General features: G+C 39.4%; 1 long non-coding RNA gene across 1 annotated transcript in view; it reads left to right on the forward strand.

Annotated features, from left to right (window-relative positions):
• The window catches only part of LOC109305006, a 2,003-nt gene extending 182 nt beyond the window's left edge, over positions 1-1,821 (forward strand). The window contains exons 1-2 of the long non-coding RNA XR_002099533.1: positions 1-541; positions 1,125-1,821. The exon at positions 1-541 is cut by the window's left edge and continues 182 nt beyond it. This is a non-coding gene — a long non-coding RNA (uncharacterized LOC109305006). The remainder of the gene's footprint in view (positions 542-1,124) is intronic.
• Positions 1,822-6,072: the final 4,251 nt, after the last annotated feature.

Genomic DNA, 6,072 nt, shown 5'->3' on the forward strand with positions numbered 1-6,072 from the left:
GGGACGGGGCAGGAGGCGGCGATGTGGTGACATCGCTGTTTTGCTCCCCTTAAATGGGGAGCGGGGAGTTAGCTCTGGGGGGATGTCCCCTGCAGCCTGTCATCGCTGCCCCGGAAGGCACGAGGCTCTCCCGTAGTACCGCGGTGGGGGGTGCTCCTGCCCCAACTCCTGCTCAAGTGGGAGATCTGATGATAGCGCCAGTAGTCAGGCTTTTGAATGATAAAATACCTACGGATTGCTAGAACAGGCCTCAGGTCATAGGGTTTATTGTAAAAGGAGCCTGGCGTGGGTTCCCCCAGTGTGTGTGGGGCTGTATGTTCACCACAGAAGCAAAATGCACCTCCTGCTCTATGTCATTAACTAACTGCGCTGCGCTCCTAGTTGCATGTGCCATGTGCTTCGACTGCTGGCCCATCTGGATAAGAAAAGGATCATATGGACGCTTGTGTTTGTAAGAGCCCTTCAGCCTTTGGACAAAGTTTTACACACAGTCCCAGAAGTTGTGTTCCTCTTTCCTTTGTGGGTTGTTGCTTGGATAGAGGTGACCAGAAGGGCTTACTTGCATATTAATGCAGGTTAGACACAGTGTGCTAACGCCTAGTTTTACTACAACAATTCTCAGCCAGGGGCCGTGAGGTGAGGTGCCTTGAGATCCTTTCAAGGACGCCTTGTAATGTTAGGACTATTAGGCAGGTGAACATGATTCGCAAGATAAACCCAGAGATTTAAAATAGGAATCCATAGTATTAAATACATGCTTACTTGTTATGATCAAGTTTTTTGCAACAGAAGAATTGCTTTATTTTTTTTTTTTTACTTAAAAAAATAAAAGGAAAGGAAAACTAAGTTGGTATTTTTTGAGGGGTGTCTTGAGTCTAAAAAGGTTGAGAACCACTAGTTTACTAGATTGTGCTATCATGTGTGGAATATGGACTAGTAAGATGTGTGATGATTTGTATGTGAGGAACAAAAATGGATGCCAATGACCCTTTATAGTATAAAGGCTTATACTTTGTTTATGACATTATTTTTTGTAAGTGAATGTGAACACTTTGACTAGTGGTAATTTGTTAGAACCTTTTGGAAATGTATAAATGGTAATTTTGTGACTTCTTATTGACTAGAGAAACCAGCTGGAAGACTGTGATCCTTGCATTGAGGGACTGCTGATGAAGCCAGCTAATGTGAAGTCAGCTAGATATAAACTATGTTAATTTAGTGTTTCTATGATTAAATGAGATTCAAGGAATATTCACAAAATGAAAACTTAAACTACGCTTTTTGTTGTCAGTGATCCCCAGATCTTAAAAAGAACTGTGGAGTTCTTTTTTGGGACAAAATGAAAGAAGAAGAAGTAGTACCCATCTGTTCTTTCCCATCCTTCATTGTGTCATGTGAGGGCTGCCACATGGGAATACTCTCCATGCTACTTTTCTTCTTCTCCATCTTTATTCTTTACTTTGCAGGAAAAGACAAGATGTGTTCTCCAAATCCTTCCTGTGTTACTTTTACTGCCCGCAGCCCGGATTTGAAGTGGGAATGGGCAGTACATCCTGTCACTTCCTTTCTCTCTCAAGCTCTACAGTAGCTAATGGCATGAAACGAAAAATAAGTTTTAGTAATTATGGATTGACAAATAAAACTGCAACTACTAAATACAGAAGGATATCAGTTATATATTAAGGGCAGGAACTAGCTGTTGGGTGTTGCCTTAAAAAGGCAGTTCTGAACACTTACAAAACTTTTGGTTGACCAACTTGGTAAGAAGCACGCCCCTCATTAAAGCCGAAGGCGCACACAGGGATTTTAAGGGGTTAAGGCTTTAAAAAAAACAATTTCCCACATTAAAAAAGAAGCTTTCCAAACTAAGTGGGGTTCTAACGTATTGGCTTTTTAAACTAATGTAAATTTCATTTAAGAAATACTAGATTGTTTTTAGGTCTGCTTCAAGTTGCACGTGCAATTGGTGCAGTCTTTCTGAGTTTGTATGAAGTAGCTTGAGTGGAGGGAAGGTAAATGAGTTGTAGTCTGTTTCCCTAGTTTCATTATTATAAGATTCTGAAAGTCAGCTATGAACTTACTTAAGAATCCTGTCAGTTTTCCCTGTTTTGCATTTTCTGAAAATTATGAACTAAATTTTGCCAAATTGATTTGGTAAAGGATCAGATATCAATCTCAGCAGAGAGCAAAGCACATCTAGATGTCAGTGAGACAAACAGGATAAAATATGGCCTGGTGTATTAAGTAAACTAGATTTTTTATATTTTGTTGTCATTTAGGAGGAAGGAAAATTTTGTGTGCTCCCCTCTTTATTGAATATCCCTCATTTTTGCTTGCTTTCTTCCTCCATACTTTTTCTTTCTTTTTTTCTCCCCTCTCCTTTTTCTCTCTACTTCTTTCTGAATCCCACCACATTTCTCATCCTATATACTTTCCTATTTAAATAGTGCAATAATTCATGTTGACTTATAAAAGGCTGCTGTAGTTTAACTGTGTTGTTCACACCCCCATGTAATGGACGTCAGGGTACTTATTACTTCTTAGCCCTTATTTCAGACTATGTTTAGACTTGGATAATACTGTATCAGTTATGTATGGGTTGATTGTGTGTATGTGGGAGCAAGAGTAGAAGAGGAGGCATTCTATTGGGAGGGCTAGAAGATGATAGGTTAGATTTGTCATGTTCTGTTTTTGAAATCTTATTATAAAGCAAAGTAATATTCAAAAGCAAGACCCTCTAAAACTAGAAGAGATTGTCAAATCGCCCTAAAAAAAGTAGGAAAGAAAGCTGCTTTCTTTTTATCAAGCAGAGGGAGAGGCTTTCCTTCCCAAACAGAGACCCATAGAAAAGAAAAATATGTCATCTGGAGACAGCAGTACTTTCCTTTTTCCCAATAGGTGAAAACATTTGGGTTTTGTACCAGGACTTTCCTATTGGACTTTATAAGTGGAGTGCCTTATCTTCTCATTCAGAGGTTCTGATACATTTCCAGAGACCTCTTTTAAGGTATTATATCATTAGAGCTTCTTTTTAAAATAACCTTCCCAAAACTTGCACATTCGTTATTTTCGAACAAATTTTTGCTTTGCTTAGGACCTCACTTAACTAGAACCAGATTTCAGTGTACCTCTGTTTCATCAACATTTATTCAAAGATCAGCACTGTAGAAATGCTTGGGTTAAAGTGAAAAGGAGAAACATTAGTATTGCATATATATTCTAGGGCAAATCTTCAATTTCATGTTATCTATGGATAAACAATCTTTGCAGCTGGAAAGTAAGGGTAACATGACCCTTACTGTTAGTGATTATTGGCATAGGCAACCACATGTGCAAGTGTGCCTCTGCAACCAAAAAAAGTGTAAGAAACAGCTTTTTTATTTTTTTATTTTTATCCCTTCATCTTGCTTTTATTTAAAAGCCATCATCTTATGCGAGTCCTAAAGGAATCGTGATATTGTAAAAGCACCATTAAAATCATGTTGGCAGAGGTTACGAACTTATGTATGCTTTATAAAATATACTTTACAGAAGTTATTCTTCACATTTTATAATATTAAGGTAATAATGATTTGAAATTTGATTGAAGAATCTTTAATAAAAAAGGTAAACACATGCTTTCTAAACAGTTTATCTACTTTGTTTCACTTCTGAATTTTGTTGTTGTTGACACGTTTTCCTTACATTGAAGTGTTAAATCCAGTCTTTCTGATCTTTTTTTTGTTTTCTACTTCTGGCAACAGAGGCAGCATACTATGATGCATTCTTTCTGAGCCATCCTTTATACCTCTTCATTTGCAAGAAATGTTAAATTTGATGTAGTCAGTGTGATCATGTTGATAGCCATTTACTGCTCATATCAGGTGGTACCATTTAAAACTAGGCCCTCTCCCTGGCTCATACTACTTTAGTCAAGATCTAGTGCTTCAGTATGCCCAGATAGAAAATAGGATAATTCTAGTTCTTAAACTAGCTTCTTCTTATCCCTATTTTTACTCCTCCTCTCTTGAAACCAAAGCAAAACTAAAATAAAACACAAAAAATAGTAATTTGTCTTAAATGTACAGATTGCTGTTATATTTTAAAGAAACTTTTTACTGTGTGTCTGTCTGTGTGTACACGTGCTTGTATGTGTGGTTTTTTTAAATATTTTTTTCAAATTGTTACGGAGGTGTAGAAGATACAATTTTAACAAATGATAGATAAAAATCCCAACAAATTGTATACTAAAAATCAAACTTCTGTTGCAATGTATTTTAATTTTATTTCAGAAAATAATTTTTGTCCTGATTTATATGTTTTTGAGTAGTGTATCTAGAGGTGATTGCATACTAGCTCAAAATAAAGTCTTACTCTTGTATATTGTGTGTCTAGAGGGTATGTGGGGCAGGGTGGGGGTGGGGGTGGGGGGCTGCCAGCCACTCCTGTCTGGGGCAGCCCACACCATGCTCCTGCCTACTCCTGCCCCAGCTTACAGGGCTCTAGCTCCTGGCCACCTTCCACCCATTTGGCTGCCCACAGGTGGATTCTCATTGTGCCAGGTGGCCTAGTGGGTGGAATGTGGCTGGAAACTAGAGCCTCACATACTGGGGCAGGAGCTGCCTGACTGTGTGTGGTGTCTGGCACCTGTCCTCATGGTCACTGCTGCTTCCACACACTAACTGCTGCCTAGAGCAGTACAGCAGGGGTAGGGAGATGAGGAGCTGCTGGAGGTTGGGGTGGGGAACACGTGAGCGCTACCTGGGTAGTGGCAGTTGCAGTGCTGAGAAGCTGTGTGTGTTAACAGGGGCTGGGGTGGTGTAGTTGGTGGGTGCAGGTTGGGAATGAAGCACTGGCTGTCCAGGGTGGGAGCATTGGGACTCAGCTCCACATGGAGTGCTGGAGGGGCAACTGCAAGCTGAATACAGTCAGTTGGCAGAATAGATCTGGCCTGTGGGCTGTATTCTGCATATTCCTGTCTTAAAAAGTTTCTGAGAATTCAGATCAAAATCATGAGTGCTTGAGCTTTTTATGACTCTAGGTGTGGGGCCCCACACCTATAGTCATGCATGCAAAGTGCAACTCCTGTGACATTGCACTTTGCATGCATGCCAATGGGGAGCAGTACATACTAATATAATTGAGTAGATCTGAAATTAAATTAATTTTGCTAAGTCAGTGAGATTCACTTTTTATTAGTCTGAATTAATCCGTCAGTTTGGGAGGGCAAAGGTAAATAGGAAGTATAATAAATCAGGGATGGGGGGAAATTCAGAATTTGTTACTTTTTCAAACTTGCATGGCATATTTAACTTTAGAGAACTGGAAGGAAATGTAAGCTTTCACAGTACTTGCCTAAGCATGTTGTTTTGCTAGTTCATATAAATCAAAGTACTGGGATGTCAACAAGTTATAAATATGAGCGAAAAGTGCTCACTGAATTAAATAAGTTCTGACTTTTAAAATAAACTTTAGTTTTTGAGTAGTGGCAAGGCAGTATCTGTTCATAAAATTTTCCTGATCGTGCTGCTAATTGTCAGTGGAAGCACAGAAAAGTAGGAAAGTGAAGGAACAATCTGGACTGTCACATTTTTTCTAATCTTGTATCTGTTTAGTTGTTTTTATTAACTTTCAGTTCATCTCCTAATTTCTTTATTTTTTCACATTCCTTTCTACTCTTCCTAACATTGTCTTCCTCTGCCATGCTTTCTGTTTGTTGATACTGTTTTGCTTTGTTTGGGATGGCAAGTCTTGGAAAGATCTACTTTTTTCAGGAGAGTAGGTAGGAAAGAGCTCTTGGTGTTCAATGCAGGGATAACAGTATTTTTAAGTAGGTTTTTTTAATGTAGGTCTGCCACTAGAGAACTAATTCATAGTTTCATAGTAGCTAGGGTCAGGAGGGACCTGAACAGGTCATCTAGCCTGACCCCCTGCCACAGGCAGGAATGAATGCTGGGTTCACAAGACCCCAGACAGGTGATCATCCAACCTCCTCTTGAATTTGCCCAAGGTAGGGGCGAGGACCACTTCCCTGGGAAGTTGGTTCCAGATTTTGGCCACCCTAACTGTAAAATATTGCCTTCTGATCTCTAA

Source organism: Gavialis gangeticus, unplaced genomic scaffold (genome assembly GCF_001723915.1).
Source record: "Gavialis gangeticus isolate Ggan-Ray unplaced genomic scaffold, GavGan_comp1, whole genome shotgun sequence".
In the NCBI taxonomy this organism is placed as follows: domain Eukaryota; kingdom Metazoa; phylum Chordata; order Crocodylia; family Gavialidae; genus Gavialis; species Gavialis gangeticus.